At 52.0% G+C, this 19160-nt stretch overlaps 1 long non-coding RNA gene across 3 annotated transcripts; it reads right to left on the reverse strand.

Moving 5' to 3' along the window:
• Positions 1–873: 873 nt before the first annotated feature.
• Positions 874–18268, reverse strand: LOC131815228 (uncharacterized). 3 transcript variants are annotated; one of them, XR_009347614.1, is made up of 5 exons: positions 14081–18268; positions 13792–14002; positions 12071–12227; positions 10819–10948; positions 874–2218 (listed from the first exon to the last, which is right to left on the reverse strand). It is a non-coding gene; the product is annotated as an uncharacterized LOC131815228 (long non-coding RNA). The 3 variants fall into 3 exon arrangements; XR_009347613.1 differs by lacking the exon at positions 874–2218 and having other exon boundaries at positions 6330–10948; positions 14081–16970; positions 17687–18268; XR_009347612.1 differs by lacking the exon at positions 874–2218 and having other exon boundaries at positions 6330–10948.
• Between the last annotated feature and the right edge of the window lie 892 nt (positions 18269–19160).

The following is a 19160-nucleotide window of genomic DNA, read 5'->3' on the forward strand; positions in this document are numbered from 1 at the left end:
CACTGGGGCCTCTGCAGGCGCTCCACCTGTCTGGAATGTTCTGGAATGTTCTTCCCCTGCTCTCCACAGAACTGACTCTGACCTATTGTCCAGACCTCCACAGAGATGCCACTTCTCACATATGCTGTCCTACGAGTCGCCTAAAGAAGTGACCGCTTCCCCATCACATCACCTCCTCTTAATTCTGGCTAACACCTGCTATCCGACATTTCCTTATTTATTCACTGGTTTACCGCGCGCTCTTCCCACGAGAGCACAAGCATCTCGAGACTAGGAGTCCTGTCCTCTGACAATTATTTTGATCGCTGAGGGCGCCCCACAGCCCCGGACACTGTGTGGGCCGTGCTGGGCTCCGTGGACACAGAGCACGGGGAGGATGAGACATGACCTGGGGCAAATTCTCCGTCCTCTGAGCCGGGTTTCCTCTGCTATAGCCGAAAGCCCACCTGAGCTGATGTGCGGATTTAGCTGGCTAGCGTCTGTGTGGGGCAGGACAGTCGTGGATGCTTTACATGTGGACGCAGGCTGGGGGTCAGTCCCGGCACGAGATCCGACGGGCTCTCTCAGGCTGGGGGCAGGCCGGGGCACTTGCCGATGGACACCCGCTGCTGTCCCCAAACACGTCCAGGCAGCAGAGCCGGCGGGGCGGGACTGGCAGGGGGAGGCCTCCACGCCCGCCAAGCACCGCTGCCCGCCGGCGAGCCCCAGAGCCAGTCCCGCGCCCGCCCACTCGGAGCCTCGACGGCAGCCCAGCGGGGACCGGCCGCCTCCAGCCAAGAACATTAATCTCCTAGACCCCTCCAGATACCGGCCTCGGAACCCATTCACAGCCGTGACTCCAAGCTAGAAATTACTAATTCAGAAACACTTAAATCCAGTTTGGGTCTAATTATTATTCCCTAATGGCTTAAGAGATAAATATAACAATCCCATTTTGACAGTTTGTCAGCACAGCACATGGACCCGAGCAAGACCCCAAACTCAGGGGCTCTCCTCACACGAGGTGGCCCTGGGAGCTTCCGACACCAGGTCACCCCCCCACCAGCTGCTGCCCTGGCCTGCTTGGATTCCATTCTGCCGCCGTGGACGCCCAGTGACGCTCGGGCCCCGGGCTCCCGACAGCCGCCCACAGCCCCTTGACCGGTCGAGTGTTCAGAGGGACAGCCCTGCCTCAGAGACGCTGGGGAGTCTGAACCGTGCAGGAGAAGACGCAGGACAGCAAGGTCAGCGGCCAGAAGGCTCTAGGGCGGCAGGGGCCCATCCCATCCTGACACAGCCCAGGAACAGACCCTCCTGTCAGCCTGGGCAGGGGCACAGCCGAAGGCGACACCAAGCATGGCGGCAGCCCCCTGCAGCCTCCAAGTCCCCGGACCACCAGGCCCAGGACAGCGCTGCCCACTCTACAGGCCTGTCTGCCCTCGCGGACAGCACAGGAGGCCGCCTGCCCAGCACATCCCTGGGGAAGTTTCCTATTTCCAGTGGTGACCCTCAACCTTTCTCTCCCTGTCAGCCAGGGAAGGGCCCCGCATGCGCGAGATGCCAGACACAGGCCTCGCTTGTCCCCGGGGAGCACACACTTAGTCACTCTGCATGTGTGCGTCCCAGACATGGCGAGGCACACGCTGTCACAGGCGCAGCACGATGTCAGGGGACCACAGGGTGATGGGGAAACTCAAGGCAGAGAGAAGGAACCGGGGAAAACCCAGGGGGCAGGGGGGTGACAGCAGAACACAGACCTGAATGAAGGAGGAGGCAAACCCCGCAGACACGGGGAAGGGCCCCGGGGCCGACACAGCAGGTGCAGGCCCCCCGGCAGGGTCACGGGTCTTCCTGCTTCCACGCCGGCCCAACTCCATTCTTTGGGGCAGCTTTGAATCTGGTGGATGTGTCCTGAGTACGCGGTGGCACACCCCCAGGGCAGAACATCCCCCAGAATCCGCCCGGGGCCACAGAGGGGGACGGCCGGACAGGCGGCGGACACAGCCTTCTGTGCGCGGCCGAAACCATCTGCGCGTGGCTGGTGACCACGTCCCTGCGGCGATGGTTCTGTGTCTTCCATGCAGAGCAGACTTCAGGCGACGCACTGGCCTCACGTGTGGGTGCTGCCGCAGCGCTGGGGTCATCGCGGACGGGCTGGATCCAGCGGCCTGTCCCTGCCAGACCTTCCAGCCCCTCATTGTGACGGGACTGCAGAAAAGCCTGCTGAGGCTGTCACCGCCTGTCATGAAAATAAGAAAGTTGTAATATTTATAAAGTTGTCCTTATGGTTATTTTTTTTAAGATTTTATTTATTTATTTATTTGAGAGAGAGCAGGAGCAGGTGGGCGGGGCGGAGGAGGAAGCAGGCTCCCCGCTGAGCAGGGATCCCAACACCGGGCTCCATCCCAGGACCCGGGGACCACCACCTGAGCTGACGGTGGACGCCCAGCCCACGGAGGCACCCAGGCAGCCTGACCATTTTTGTTCTTGTGCAGACTTCTCCAGAACTGCTTTTTTCCTTCCTCCGCCTGCTTGGGTTTCCCACGCTCTCTGGCAGTGCATCCCGATGCGTCCACTTTGCTCTGGGCAGACGACACCCCGGCGTCGCACCCCAGCCCGCTCCGTCCAGCACCGGGTGCCCCCTGAGCGCTCCGCACTTTGCTGGCCCCTCCGGCTCCCTGACCCCTCACTTCGGGGCTTCCTGGTTCTTGTTATTGGACACGACCATTGACCACTTTTTGAGAACAAGTGTGTGGGTCACACATTCTTTGAGACCCTACCTTTCTGATCAAGTCCTAATTTTACCTTTATTTAATTTTAGTAATTTAAGAACAGATTTGGGTTTGGACATTCGTTTGGGCAACCCAATCCCGTACCCATTCGTGTGGATTCTCTGCAGCTGTCGTCAACATTGTACGGTATTTCCATACTATGCCTTGGCGTAGCTTTTCATTTTACCATTTATTATCTTGGGTATTTGCCGCTGCTTTCAGTCTGAAAACCACCCTTCCCTTGGAGACTCGGGTCCTCGCCTGGTACTTCCTCCCCCATGCTGACCTGCACGCCCCCCGATGTGCACGCTGCCCACGGAAGCTGACCCTTTCAGTTCATTTTTCTCTTCTCTACAATTCTATTACAAAAATATTTCAATTGATAACAAAAATCAGTAATAATAAAACTTCACAAAGCTGTCAAAAAACCACCATCTTAGGATTCTGGAGGTCGACCGGAAGCATACAGCACATTGCAACCCCTCGGTGAGAAGCATTAGGTCCGAATGTTTCAGCCTCGAACCTTCGGCTGACAGCCCCACCAGGTGGGCAAAGCCCTGCAAACCAGCAGCTTTGGGGAAGAGGGTGGAGAAACTTCACGAGTTTCACTAGTGGTCAGAACTAGCCTGTCCCTCAGAGGCCAGCGGAGAGGAGGGACGGCTTGGCCGCCTGCGGACGTGCCCGCAGCTCTCACACGTCCTGCTCTAAGAAATGCCCATTCCCAGCTCCTCCGCACCTTCCATCAGCTTGTTTCCTCTTCTCATCGATTTTCAGGAGCTTTCATGTTGCTTTGTTTTTCTTTTTCCTTGTTTTTAAAACACAATCTAGATCTTAATCCAGAGGCCGAAATAAGTTTTGGTAAAGAATGAGAATGAAGGGGCGCCTGGGTGGCTCAGTGGGTTAAGCCACTGCCTTCGGCTCAGGTCATGATCTCAGGGTCCTGGGATCGAGCCCCGCATCGGGCTCTCTGCTCAGCAGGGAGCCTGCTTCCCTCTCTCTCTCTCTGCCTGCCTCTCTGTCTACTTGTGATCTCTGTCAAATAAATAAATAAAATCTTAAAAAAAAAAAAAAGAATGAGAATGAATACTTGAGGCTTTGCAGACATGTGGTCTCCACCGCCCGACTCAGCTCTGCCACCAATCAGCAGAGGAGACCGTGTGTAAATGGGTGAGACTGTTTTCCAATAAAACTTTATTTGTAGACATTGAAATCTGAATTTCATATAATTTTCATGTGTCATAAAACAATATTCTTTTGAAAAAATTTCCCCCAACCATTAATGTAAAAACCATTCTTAGCACTTCTACTCCGGGAAGATCCATTCCTTCTTCCATTCCTTCTCTTTATTAAATATAAATCAGGGGCGCCTGGGTGTCTCAGTGGGTTACGCCTCTGCTTTCGGCTCAGGTCGTGATCTCGGGGTCCTGGGATCAAGCCCCGCATCAGGCTCTCTGCTCAGCGGGGAACCTGCTTCCCCCTCTCTCTCTGCCTGCCTCTCTGCCTACTTGTGATCTCTGTCTGTCAAATAAATAAAATCATTAATAAATAAATAAATATAAATCAAACATAAGACAACTGTGACCTTGCAATCAAGGGACAACATGATGATGAATTTTGCTGGTTTTCTTCTCACCTCCTATATCCTAGACTTAGAATTGAAAAACCCACAAGCACCAACAGGCACAGGCCAAAAAAAGCCCCAACAAAAGTCTGTTCTCTCCAGTTAAAGGACTGGAAATGGGGAAACCTCACATGGCAGAAAACTTTTCATTTATTTATTTATTTATTTATTTATTTATTTATTATGGGGGGGAGGGGCAGAGGAGGAAGGGGAGAACCCAAGCTGACTCCTCACTGGGAGTGGAATCCAACATGGGCTCGATCCCATGACCCTGAGGTCATCCATCACCTGAGACAAAATCAAGAGTCAGATGTTTAACCCACTTGAGTCACCCAGATGCCCCCGACAACATTTCAAAGCAGCCATGATAATAAAATAATTCAACAATTACAAATACTCTTAAAACAAATGAAAAAATAAAAACCATCAGGAAAGAAACAGAAAGCCTCAGCAAAACAAAGGTATAAAAAAGTGGGGAAATTAGAATTTAAAAATACAATAACTGATATTTTTAAAAAGTACATAAACTCAACAATAGATTTGAGGGGGCAGGAAATACCCAGTGACTAGAAGAGAGAACAGCAGAATTATATAATCTGAACAGCAGAAAGATTTTTAAAACCTACACATTCAGAAAGCTGTGGGAACCCAGAGCAGCATAAATTCAAAGAAATCCATGCCAAGACACATCATCATTAAACTTCTAAAATCCAAGGACCAAGAAAATATCTTGAAAGTGCACAGAGAAAAAAGACACCCTATATAAGAAAAATTATTTGAATGACAGTGGATTTCTCATCAGAAACCATGGAGGCCAAAGGAAGTGGCACAGTATTTCTCAAGTGCTAAAAGAAAAGATTTGTATACCTAGTAAAAATATCTTCAGGAATGAAGGGGAAATTAAGGCATTCTCAAATGAAAGGAAACTAAGAATTTGTCACCAGCAGACCTACCCTAAAGAAAAAGGACAAAAGGGGGTGCCTGGGTGGCTCAGTGGGTGAAGCCGCTGCCTTCGGCTCAGGTCATGAATTCGGAGTCCTGGGATCGAGCCCCGCATCGGGCTCTCTGCTCAGCAGGGAGCCTGCTTCCTCCTCTCTCTCTGCCTGCCTCTCTGCCTGCTTGTGATCTTTCTCAATAAATCTCTCTCAAATAAATAAATAAAATCTTTAAAAAAAAAAAAAAAGAAAAAGTACAAAGGAACTTCTCTAAACAAAGAGGAAACGATAAAAGAAGGAACCTTGAAACATCAAAATAAGAAAGAACATGGTAGGGAAAAATATGGGTAAATACAATATACTTTCCTTACTTCAAGTTTTCTGAATTATATTTGACAGTTGAAACAAAAGCTATAACACTGTCTGATATGGTTCAAAATAAACACAGAAACTTTTTAAAAAGATTTTATATTTTTTTATTTGACAGACAGATCACAAGTAGGCAGAGAGGCAGGCAGAGAGGGAGGGGGAAGCAGGCTTCCCGCGGAGCAGAGAGCCCGATGCGGGGCTTGATCCCAGGACCCTGGGATCACGACCTGAACCGAAGGCAGAGGTTTTAACCCACTGAGCCACCCATGTGCCCCAACACAGAAAATTTTTAAGACAATTACATTACAAGCAAGGAGAGTAAGGGGAAGTAAGGCTTCTATACTTCACTCAGATGAAGAAAGCCAACAGGAATAGACCATGCTAAGTTAAGTATTAATAATGTAACATATTCAATTTCAAGATTTGAAAACACTACAGATAAATCAAAATTGAATTATAAAAAATGTCCAAGTAAACTACAGGAAAGCAGAGAAATAAAAAAAACAGGAAACAAAAAATAAAATGCAGACTTGTACCTTACCCTATCAATAATGACATTAAATATAAATGGTCAAAAAAAAAGTTTAAAGACACAGATTGTTAGTGTGGATTAAAAGTATGACCCAGGGGCCCCTGGGGGCTCAGTGCCAGGGACCTGGGCTCTCCGCACTGGGCTCTCTGCTCAGCGGGGAGCCTGTCTCTCCTCTCTCTCTCTCTCTCTCTCTGCCTACTTGTGATCTCTGTTGTCAAATAAATCAATAAATAACTTTTTTAAAAAAATTAGAAAAGGACACAGAAGAACTCAATGATGCTATTAACCAGTGTGATCCAATCAAGGACACTCCACGCAACAGCAGAACTTGAACCTCTTCAAGCACCCACAGAACATGAACCAAGAAAGCTCTATCCTGGGCCGTGAAATGAGTTACAATAAAAGAATCCAAGGCATATGTAGTATGCTGTCTTGCCACAGTAGAATTAAACCAGAAATCAACAGCAGAAAATATGTGGCAATTTCCAAATATCTGGAAACGAAGTAACACACTTCAAAACAACCCACAGAAGGAAGAAATTACAAGGAAAACTAGAAAATATTTTGAACTGAACGAAAATGAAAACACAACACAAAATGAGAAATAATATTAAGATTTACGGGATACAGGTAAAGCATCACCTAAAGAGAAATTCATAGCATCAAAAGCCTCTATTACAGGGGCGCCTGGGTGGCTCAGTGGGTTAAAGCCGCTGCCTTCGGCTCGGGTCATGATCTCAGGGTCCTGGGATCGAGCCCCGCATCGGGCTCTCTGCTCAGTGGGGAACCTGCTTACCTCTCTCTCTCTCTCTGCCTGCCTCTCTGCCTGCTTGTGATCTCTGTCCAATAAATAAATAAAATCTTAAAAAAAAAAAAGCTTCTATTACAAAATAAGGAGGTTTAGAAATTAATGCCCTCAGCTCTGACCCTGAAGAAGAAACAAAGGAGGAGAAGCAGACAAAACCCAAGGAAAACAGAGCAAAGGAAGCAAGTAACTAAGAAAAGCAGAAACCAATGAGATTGGAAACGGAAAAACAATAAAGAAAAATCAGTGAAACAAAGAACTGGCTGTTTGTAGAGTCAACAACATGAACAACACCCGGCTAGACTGGCTGAAAGAAGAAGAGAAAACACAAATCACCAACAGCAGGGACAGAACCGGACCGATGTCCCCGCAGACCCCACAGACACCAAAGACCTCTACACACGCAACTACACGTACCAATGTCAGACGCAAAGTTAGACAGCTTCGCAAGACGTAGCCCTTCCTCAAGGATTCACAACTCTCACAACTCACCCAATCTGAAATCGGTCACTGGAATAGCCCCTTAACTGTTGAAGAAATTGAACTCATAATTAAAAGCCTTCCAAAAAAGAAATATCCAAGCCCGGGCAGTTTCACTAGAGAGTTCTACTAAACAATCTAAGAAAAATTAATATCAGTTCTACACAGTTCTTCTCAGGGGAGGAAACATTTCCCAATCCATTTTAGGTAGGTAGTACCACCATAATACTAAAACCCAAAACAGTACAAAACCAAAAAAACTATAGATCAATACCCTTCATGAAAAAAAAAGCAAAAATCCTTAACAAAGTATTGGAATTAAAAATTATTAACCAAGAGAATTTAGCAATATATAAAAATAATTATACACCATGACCAAGTGGGGTTTATTTCAGGAATACAAAGCAGTTTCCATATTTGAAAAAGCAATCACTGTAGTCCACCATATTAACCAGCTGAAGAAGAGAAATCACATGATCGTATCACCCAATTCACAAAAAGCATTAGACAAAATTCAGCATCCGTTATAGATTGCATTATGTCCTCCCCAAAGGATACGTTGCAGCCCTAACCCGCAGGCACCTTGGAATGTGACCTTCACTGGAAAGAGTGTTTTGACAGACGTGATCAAGTTAAAACAAAGCCACTAGGGCAGGTCCTGATCCAGTATGACTGTGCCCTTCCGAAAAGAGGAAATGTGGACAGACACAGAGAGGGAAGACGACGTGACGACGGGACTAGAATGACGCCCCATAAACGAGGAGCCCTGGAGACCGCTCCCAGGTGGCCTGGTGGCCGGCAGCCAGAGAGTGGGAAGGAATGACTCCCCCAGGGCTTCAGAGGGAACGTAGACTTGCTGACACCTTAATTTTGGACTTAGAACCATGAGAATAAATTTCTGTTTTAAGCCACCCAGTTGGTGGGTTTTTTTTTTTTTTTAAGATTTATTTATTTGAATGAAAGAGAGAGATTCACACAAGAAAGAGCACACATAGCGGAAGGGGCACAGGGAGAAGGAGAAGCCAACTTCCCACCTAGCAGGGAGCCTCATGTGGGGCTCGATCCCAGGACCCTGGGATCATGACCTGAGCCAGAGGCAGACGCTCAATCGGCTGAGCCACCCAGGCGTCCCACTTGGTAATTTTTTAATAGCAGTCCTAAGAAACTTATAAAACCCCCATTCATGACTTTAAAAAAACAAAACAAAAAACCTCTGAAAAACAAGAATAGAGAATTTCTGCGACCTGATAAAGCACATCAACCGAAACTACAGCTGAGGCTCTCTTCCGTGGTGAGGGACGAGCCGCGCCCAGGAGAGATCGGGGCGCCCACGCTCACCACTCCCGTCCAACACAGAGCCCCGCGAGTTAGTCCACAGCAGAAGGCAGACAGATCAGAAAGGAAAACCTAACTCTGGCCCTATTTACCAGCGATGTGATTGTCAACATAGAGGAGCCGCCACACAGCGCCGGGGGCTAAGTCGGCTGAGGACCAACTCCTGATTTCTGCTCAAGTCACGGTCCTGAGATCAAGCCCCACGTTGGGCTCTGTGCTCGGCGGGGAGTCTGCTTCTCTCCTTCACCCTCTGCCCCTCACGCCCCAGCCCTAGAATAACCAAACCTAGATAGAAAGGAAGGAAGGGAAACTGACACGCAGCTTTACCACAATTCCTATCAAAATTCCAGCCACATTTCTGTAGGCAGAGGACAAGGTTATTCTAAAAATTTATAGGCATAAACAAAGGAACTAGAACAGCCAAGGCAATTTTGAAAAGAAAAAAGTGGGAGGAATCAGTCTCCCCAATTCCAACACTTTTCAAACAATCACAGCAACTGAACGTCGGTGGTTTTGCCGAAGGCGCAGCTCCGCAGGTCAGTGCGACGGGCAGACGCCCTCCTAGCTGTGCCGCTGGATTCGTGACGAAGCTGGAAAACTTCACGGAGGAAATAGAATCAATAACAGCGCTGGAGCGGCATTTAGAGACCACGGACAGACAGATGGACAGACAGACAGACGGAAAGGGGGGGGAGGGAGGACGGCCGCAGCAGGAGGAACCGACCCCAAGTTTCACGGCTTGTACCTAAATTAACTCAAAATGGATTGTGGACTCAAAAAAATATAAAACGATATAGCTTTTAGAGAAAAATAACAGAATCTTTAGGATCTGGAGCTGACCAAAAAGTTCTTAGTTTTGCCAATGAAAGTGCCATTCATAATAGGAAAAAAGTGACTTGGACTTTATTAAAATTAAAACCTTTCATCTGTAAACTAACCAACCAACCAACCCTGTTAGGAGGATGAAAAATAAGCTACAGAGTGGGAGAGAAATATCTGAAAACCACCTATCCAACAAAGAATCCAGAACATGGGGGCACTTGGTTGGCTCAGGGGTTAAAGCCTCTGCCTTCGGCTCAGGTCATGATCTCAGGGTCCTGGGATCGAGCCCCGCATCGGGCTCTCTGCTCAGCGGGGAGCCTGCTTCCTCCTCTCTCTCTGCCTGCCTCTCTGCCTACTTGTGATCTCTGTCTGTGAAAAAAATAAAAATAAAAAAATCTTGAAAAAAAAGAATCCAGAATATATAAATATAAACACATTTATAAATATGTATGTTTATAAATATATATATTTATTAAAATAAATATAAATCCAGAATATATAACAAACTCTCAAAACTCAGCAACAGAACAGCCCGCAGTCCGATCAGCAAGTGATCAGAAGAAACAACCCCCAGCGGCACCAGGGCAACGCCGAGGAAGAGCGCAGGAGGGTATCACCGCACACCGTCCGAATGGCCGAAATAAACCCAGGGACAACAGCGACGGCGACACAGCAGGGACGGAGAACGCCGCAGCCACCCCGAGCAGTTTGGCTGTTTCTTAAAAAAGTAAACACGCCACGACCATCAGCAAATACACTTCGGGGCATTTGCAGCAGAGAAACACACAAACTCGCGCGAACGTTCACGGCAGCTTGTTTTGTAATAGCCCGAAGCTGGAAACCATCTGGACGCCCTTCAGTGGGGGGCATGGCCGGGAACTGGGGTCCGCCTGCACCGTGGACTGTGACCCTGCATTCAGCCGGAGTCATCGTTGCTTTTGCAACAACTGGGACGACTCTAAAAAAATGATGCGGAGTGAAAAGAGCCCGTCCCGAAAGGCCACATACTGTGTGCAGTCATCCGTCTGCCACTCCTGACGTGACGGCATTGGACAGACGGAGAGCAGATTAGTGCTGCCTGGGGTCGAGGTGGGGAAGGGGGCAGGAGAGAGGAGGGGGTGTGTGTTTGGACGGGCAGCAGGGGGCAGCCCCGGCTCCGGCCTGGTAACCTTCACTGTATCCACTCGGCGTCCTGCGGCTGATACTGTTGCACAGGATGTTACCGCTGGAAGGAACCGGTAAACTCTTTCTCTTTCCCTCTGTACTGTTTCTTACAACTGCGTGTGAATCTACAGTGATCTAAAAAGAAGAAGAAGAAGAAGAAGAAGAAAGAATGAAAGAAAGAAAGAAAGAAAGAAAGAAAGAGGGCGCCTGGGTGGCTCAGTGGGTTAAGCCGCTGCCTTCGGCTCGGATCATGATCTCGGGGTCCTGGGATCGAGTCCCGCATCGGGCTCTCTGCTCAGCGGGGAACCTGCTTCCTCCTCTGTCTCTCTGCCTGCCTCTCTGCCTGCTTGTGATCTCTCTGTCAAATAAATAAATAAAATCTTTAAAAAAAAAAAAAGAAAGAAAGAAAGAAAGAAAGAGAGAGAGAAAGTGAAAAACTAAAAGGTTTACCCAAAAGAAAGAAAAGTCTTCCTAGCTTGCCACCATGTAAGGCCTCGAACCGGCAGCGACCTTCCTCCCCTCCTCCACGGCTCATGCTTTTGCGAATATGTGCTTCCAGCTTTTGGCTTGAATTTATCTTCCTCTATGTCACCCGTCAGAGGACCAGCTCCTCATTCTCATTCCCGAACCTTCTCTTCTTCAGCAACTCTTCACGCTTTAACAAATCTTACTCTACTCTGCGGCCACAGTCTTCTACATTATTTTCTGAGAGTTTGAGAGTTTTGCCTTTCATATTAAGTCTCTAGTCAATCTAGCTTATTTTCATGCTGAAGTCAAGTAGATATAATCTCTTGTTTTCTACTTGCCAACTCAGGTGTCCCCGCTCACCGGGCGCCTGCGACTCCGCGACAGTGAGAAGCGTCTGCTCTCGTGTGCGCGCCGGCCAGGCTCTCTGTTCTCTTTTACGGGTCCAACTCTCTATTCTAGGCTGATACCACATCTTCCTGTACGGCAGGGCCTCCCATCTTCCTTTTCAGAAAGAAGCGTCTTTTTTTTTTTAAGATTTCATTTGAGAGAGAGCAAGAGAGCATGAGCAGGGTGAGGGGCAGAGGGAGAAGCAGGCCCCCCACTGAGCGGGGAGCCCGACTCGGGACTCGATCCCAGGACCCTGAGATCATGACCTGTGCTGAGAAGGCGGACGCTCAGCCAACAGAGCCCCCCAGAAGCCCCTCATATTAGTTTTGAAAATGATACACTTCAAGAAGTCTGCATATTTCTTCTCAGTTTTCAAACTTATTACGAGATCTTACATTTTACCTGCTGGATCTGTAGTGAGGATCTCCTTTTTTTGTCCTTTTCTTCTCGGTTAGTCGTGCGGAAGTTTTTTCAATTTCCTTCATCTCTTCAAAGAATGAGCTTGTGGCTTCCACAATCTCCATCCCACACCCGGCCTCGTGGGGTCTGATGCACATAGCTACAGTTCAGCATAGAAAATTGTAAATTTTAGAAAAACTTTGCTTTTAAAATTTGTGTCTGTTGTCTATTTGGGTTTATTTTTACTTTTTATCTCCCTCTCTAATCCGCTCTCAGCTTCTGCCCTGCCGTCCCTCTCGGACAGACCCCCGGACGCCGAGGGCTCCCCTCGCCGCGCTTTCTTCTGTGAGCCATGCGTTGTTGACTCCGGGTGTGTTTTCCCAAATGTGTGGCGTGGACTATAGAGGTAGACACGGATGAGAGTTCAGGTGCCAGGAATCTGTGGGACGGGGTGCCAGACAGGAAGGAGCCACAGAAAAGTCCCTGAAGTCTAGCAGCTCACCTCAGGTGAGGCCCTCGGGTCCTTAGCCAAACCCCAAGCGGCCCCTGTCCAGGGCAGGTCCTGCGAGGTCCCGCGGGGTAGGGCTGCTGTCGTGCTGGAGACACAATGCACTTCCAACCCAGCCCGAGTTGGGAGACCTTGGCTAGTGCCCTGAGATCCTCCCCTACAGGTCAGCCAGGTCAGCGGGGATGAGTGGGGAAGCTGCAGCCCGGCAGAGGTCAAGACCACGTGGCAAGGCAGTGTGCATGTCTTCAGGCGCTCCAAGGGCCACTTTGGACCGGGCAGAGGGCTGGGGTTCGCCCGGCCCTAGGGAGTTACAGGTGTTTGGACTAAGGTGGTTACGACGGCACCTGAGCTAACAAGGCACTGAGCAGGTCGAGGGGGTTGAGTAGGGATGAAAGGGCGGGGGTGGCGGACTTGGACCCAGTGTGTGTCGCCGCTGGCTTGGGGGCTCCAGAGCTGCTGCCCTAAGGGCCCAAGTCCGGCAAGTTCTCAGGCCATACCCCGGACATGCTCTCCACATCTGTGGGGAACACCCAGGAGCTGACAGGCTGCTCTGCTGCTGCTCCAGTCTGGGCGGGGGGGGAGCGCAGGGACACTGCACGGACGGTCCACAGAGCCGCCAGCAGGCCCTGAGGCACAGCCAGGGGCATGGGACGCTGGCCGAAGGGAGGGCTGGGGCTGAAAGGGACAGTGGTCTACAAGATAAGGGCAGGTTGTCCACGGGGCCACTGAATGTGAGCGGCCGCAGATGAGAGTGAGAACCTGCTCGAAGGGAAGAGCTGAGCCATGGGGAAGGCGGCTGCTACGTCCAGACAGGCCAACGAAGCCAACCTGACAGCCACCGTCCCTAAGCACCAGACTTTAAAGAGAAAGGGAGAAACAGGTTTGGAAGAAGCCAGGGCCACAGCTAACCACCGTCCTAGGTGGTGGCCCATGGCCCTGCGGTGCCCCTCTGCAGCCTCACGGCCCGCACACCCTCTCCCGCCTGGCCAGGGCCCCAGCTGGCAGCCGGAGCCCGTGATGCCGCCCTCTCAAGCCTCCTTGTGTTTAAGACCCTGGGCGGCCGGTCTCTCCAACGGCTCAGAAGCCGATCGCGGTCCCAGCTTCTGAGAGCATCTTGCGTGAGCACCAAGGCCCTTCCTCCGCCTCGGCCTCTGCCGTCCTCCCCGCCGGACCCTGAGACCATCCCGGAGTCCCCACCCAGGCCTGGACTCCTTACCTTGTCACCCCCAACTCTGCCAACGCAGACCGCCCGTTGGTTGAGGTCACCCTGTGACTTCCTCGCAGACAAAGCCCTGCTGGGCCCTGACAGTCCTAGCTCTCGTGTGGGGTCCTCCGGGGTCAGGTCACCTCCACCTGCTACAGACAGGCCCGCCTCACCTGAGGGGAGCTGCCGGGGCTCGGTGGGCGGGGGGGGGGGGCTCCCGGCTCTGTCCACAGAGGCAGCCCCCCAGCCCCACCCCATGCAGTTCTGGCGCTGCTGGTCGTCCTGCCAGGAAAGACCTGACGGGCCTCACACCAGCAGCCAGAACGAGGCCGCGCCGACTACAGACAGTCAGTGCTTGCTACACGGAACAGCAAGGCCCTTCATTGCCATCGCCCACGACCAACTGCCCGATGGCACCTCTGGTCCTTGCCGAAAAGACAGGCTTCCGTTTAGGGAAAAATCCTGAGTTTTCGGTACCTGACCTGGCTCCTGTGAAAGGTCGCCCAGGTTCCCTCATTCCGCCGAGGCCCTGCCTTCTCCATGCGGGCCCAGACAACAGAGGACAGGAGCGAACGCGGAGTCCCCCGGCCATAGCACAGAGAGGGCCTCCTGGCCAGGTCAGCCTCTTGGGGGGACTTTCCTTCGGCTTCCGTCCGGGGAAGGGCTTCCCGTCCATGAAGGAGCGGAACAGTGAGCGCCACTTCCTGAGGGAGCCCGGACCTCCGAACTCGAAGCTGCGAAGGAAGGAGAAGCAGGCAGGGGTGGGCGGCACCAGCCTGGCCCCGGCCCAGGGTTCGCGCCTCAGGGGGGCCGGGGGGGGCGGCGGCAGAGGGGCCACTCCAGGGCCTCGAGCCAGCCACAGGGACATCCAGACCCCGGGCCGCCGGGCGTCGGGGCAGCAGCAGACAAGCCCTGACCGGCTGCCTATTCCCTGCGGCCGCAGCTCTGGCTTCCTTCACACCGCGCTCCCCGAAAGGTCAAAGCACCTTTACTGCTCTGAAAACGGGAAAGGGGAAGAGCGAATGGGTCGTTTTCTGGGGCCACCAAGGCAGGGGGAGGTCCTGGAAGAACACGGGGCGAGGACTTCCCCCAAAACAAACCCAGGTCTCCGGACCCCTGAGGCCAGGTTGTGCGGACCAGATGGCGCGAGCTGCTGAGGAAGGCTCCGAGGAAGGCTCCTCGAGGTCCCCTGCCAAGCTGCGGTGGGGGCAGCTGAGGGCGGGCCGAGGGGCCATCGGGGCATCGGCAAACCGACAAAGAGGGAGGTGAGGAGGTGCATCCCGAGGAAAGAAGGCACGGGCGGCCACGGCTCTGGCCGCAGCTCTAGAGGCTGTGGACCCCAAGGGGCCCAAGTGCCTCAGGAGCTCCCGCCGCCTCCCACATGGCAGCGTCTGCACAAGGACTCACGGCCGGTTGCTGAGCCCTCGGGTCCTCGGCCGCTGGTGTGTAAGCACCAGATGTGGAGGGAGAGGAGGCAGTCAGGACAGGCTCCCAGGGGGAGGCAGCTTGGAATGCAGGAGGAATGTGGGCTGAGTCCCTTTCAGCTCCGGTGGGCAGGAGGCGGGTTTTAACGCCCTCGCTGTGGCCCCCCACCTTGGTTGCCTCCCCTTGGCCGCCCCAGCACACGCACAGGCTGCCCGCGGAGTGTCCCTGAACAGCCGGGCCCAACCTGCACACAGGCCTGGCTCCCAGGAGCTGGTGGCTCGGCTCAATGGCGACCCAGCGCCGGTCTCCCGTGCTCTGGCGGGAAGGGGTGACGGGAGGGGAGGGAGGGAAGCAGACGCCGCCTCTGGCCAAGCTGCGCTCCCCACATGCCTACTGCACCCCTCCTGCCTCAACTGCCCAGGGCGTTGGCCGCCTGCCCGCTGGACTCTGCCCGGCTGCCCCTAGGCTGCACACGTCCCAGGTCCCCGGTCCCACCACTTCCCACTCTGCACGCACCGCCCTCCCTGCTTTGACATAATGTCTACACCGCCCTGATGCCCTTTGAGGCTACACCCTATTTTTTCCTCTTTTGTGCCAAACTTGTAGAAAGGGCTGTCTCCGCCTAGTGGCCCGTTTCCTCTCAGCCCACTCCCTCCTGAGTCCAGCTTCTGTTCCCGCCCTCCCGAAAAGACTTCCCCGGAGGCTTTTCCTGGACCTCCTCTGGGCTCCGCCCTGCACCCACCTTCCGACCGGCACGTTACAGTTGTAGATTTCCCCGTCATGATGAAAACCAATTTTCCCTAGAAAATTCCATTTTGGAAAAATATATATTTACGCCATCTTCTTTTAAAAGCAGCCTTTACCAATCTAAAATCACTTTGGTGGCTTAAAATAGAAATGCATGATGTAGAACTCATTTCCCTCAGTCTTCATGTTTATGTCACATTTAAATTCAAATTTTCTAATTTGCTTTCCTTTTAAATATTTAATGTTTGTTACACACAAATTTATAAGCTGCTGCGCAATAAGCCGTTTGAGAGCAGGCGGTAGGGGTCCGACACCCACAACTTACAACGCCCGCACACGTGCCTTATTCCAGCTTTAGAACCGGCCTGTGTGGCTCCCATCACAGAAGCAGACGGATCAGAGAGGTTAAGCGACCTCCCTCAGATTCCACAGCAAATGTAGAGCAGGATCTGAATTCAGAGCTTCTAACTTCAAATCCTGCGTGCTCTGCGTTCCAAGACCACAGCGCCTCTCGTGAGGCTGCGCCATTATTAAATAAAACAGGAAACCAGCGTTTTTATTTCTTCTGTAGCCGGCGTCAGGAAACCACAGCCTTGGGCCAAGCCCAGCCCAGCAGCTTTCCGCGACACAGTCTCACAGGCGCAGTCACAGGCCGTCGTCTCCTCACTGCGGCCGCGGAACGGGCTCAGGCCCGCGGGTCTGCAAGAGCCCTGCGGCCGGCCACGCGCGAAATGCTCGCCTCGGAGCCGTCACGGAAAGTGCTGGGCAGGCCTGGCTCTGAGGCCGTGGCTCTCGCTGCTGCCTGCAAAGGAGACTCAGGGGGAAAGTTACCTCTTCACTCCTCTTTAAACTACGGAGCCTGGCCCGGCCCAGATGGACAGAGCAGAGCTCTGGGGCTGGCCTTGAAGCACTGGTGTTTTTCAAAAGCTCCCCAGACGATTTTCACGTGCAGCCAAGGTCAAAACTACTGTTCCGTGGTGTCACGTAGATTCGGGAAACTCTCGTTTCCAGGAGATGTGCTGGAGGGAGGCAGGAGGGAAGAACCGCCATCAGCACTACTCACCCCCCCAAAAGAAAGCGCAACGACACCTTTCCACCTGTGGAAACTAATGTCACCATCGAGGTCAGCCCGTCAGCTGATGCTGGTCACACCGACAGGACCACCAGGAGCTCCTCAAATCGGAAGGCAGGTCCCAACCGTAACATTTTTTCCTGCCCTGCAGTTTATTTTTAAAAAATTTCGGGGCGCCTGAGGGGCTCAGTCGGTTGGACGCCTGCCTTCGGCTCAGGCCGTGATCCCAGGGTCCTGGGATCGAGTCCCCACCTGGCTCCCTGCTCAGCGGGGAGTCTGCTTCTCACCCTGCTTGTGCTCTCTCTCCCAAATAAATAAATAGATAATCTCAATTTTTAAAAATTAAATCTTGATCTCAGCTCAGGTCATGATCTCAGGGTCACAAGATCGAGCCCCACATTGGGCTCCGCGCTCAGCAGCAGGGAGCCGGCTGGGGATTCTCTCCCGCTGCCCCTGCCTTCCCTGCTTGAATGTTCTCTCTCTAAAAAAAAAATAAATAAATAAATACTTTTTCCTGGTTTTGTCCAAAAGTCGACTCACTGTATTTGGCTGTCATTTCTCTTCGTCTCTGAATCTACATCAGGTTTCTCCATGACAGTGACTCTGCTTCGAGACTGGGTCGCCACCCCATACAGAGCGCCGCAGCCCACTGGCGACATTTACCTCGATGTCCAGGGCCCCTCTTCCCGTGAGACTGGACAGTAACCACACAGCTCTGGACACGGGTGATCTTTTGACTGCAAGACTGTACGGACGGTGTGATCTCAGCAACACGGCACCGTTCCACGGGGGGCTTGCACCTGGTCTCGCTTTGAGCGACACTAAGTTCATCAGCAGGTTTGGAGGCGACAGGCTGGCCCCTCCTTGTGAAGCTGCCATCAGTATTATACCCGGGTTCACCGTGCTCTGGCAGCCGCTCTCTGAAACACACATTCTGTTTCGGCTCACAAGATGAGGGTTTTCTAACCCTTTGGTTTCTGCATTTATGAGCTAGAGTTTGGCTTAAAATAGCATTTGTGTTGGAAAAACAGGATCCTTATTTTTCTCTTATAATTACCAAGTTTCATATTAATACACTATTGTCTTCCCACTTCCAGTCACGTCCAGTGAACTTCATCTCCTTCCCTTTCTTCAGGTGTCATCACAAAGTACCGCTTTGTTACCGTCCCTGAGTTTTTGTTTTGTTTTTTAATATTTATTTATTTGACAAACAAAGATCACAAGCAGGCAGAGAGGCAGGCAGAGAGAGAGAGGAGGAAGCAGGCTCCCCGCTGAACAGAGACCCCCGATGTGGGGCTCGATCCCAGGACCCTGAGATCACGACCTGCGCCGAAGGCAGAGGCTTAACCCACTGAGCCGCCCAGGCACCCCCCAGCTGTGAGTTTTAACCAGACACGGTCATTTGTATTTTCAGAGCTCAAGTGTCCTGTCTTCAGCTCATGTGGCCTCCTCTGGGCTAATTCTTGAGTCTTTATTTTATCTGGAAACTTCCGAACATGTACAGGAAATAGTAAGACAAACCCTATATGCCCATCCTCAATGTGGCAATTCTCGTGGGCATCCCACGTTTGTCTACACTGCCCCACCCCCAGGCCTTCCTGAAACAAAGCCCCGGGCCCCACACCACTTCCTGTGCCAATGTCTCGGTACCCAGCTCCGGGGAACAAGCATCCTGCCTCCCGTCCTTCCGGTGAAGCCCAGAGCTTTCTAGCTGTTGTAACAGCTCCAGGCCCCAAGTCAGCCATTTCTGTGAGAAGGCCCGTCTCCTCGCGGGGGACACGGTGTTTCAGAGGGCACCAGCTGCGAGACAGAGACATCCGGAGGTTTTTAACCCATTTTGTATCGTGTGTGCCCCTGTGTTCTCAGCCGGGAGAGACTCAGAAAACCAGGAAGGATAGGAAGCACACCCGTGGTTGCCCGAGCGAGTGGTGCTGGGTTCCAAAGCTCAGTAAGAAGGCACAGTTTCCAGAAGCTGACTGGAGGACAGATGTCCACATCAACGGAAGAGCCCAGAAATAAGCTGCTGCGATGGTGCTCAATTTTGACCACGGTGCCAAGACAGCTCCATGAAAAAGGCGGAGGCAGCAGGACGTCCCTGTGTAGAAGAAAGCGGTTGGCCCCCACCTCACACCACACA

Source organism: Mustela lutreola, chromosome 14 (genome assembly GCF_030435805.1).
Source record: "Mustela lutreola isolate mMusLut2 chromosome 14, mMusLut2.pri, whole genome shotgun sequence".
NCBI lineage: Eukaryota > Metazoa > Chordata > Mammalia > Carnivora > Mustelidae > Mustela > Mustela lutreola.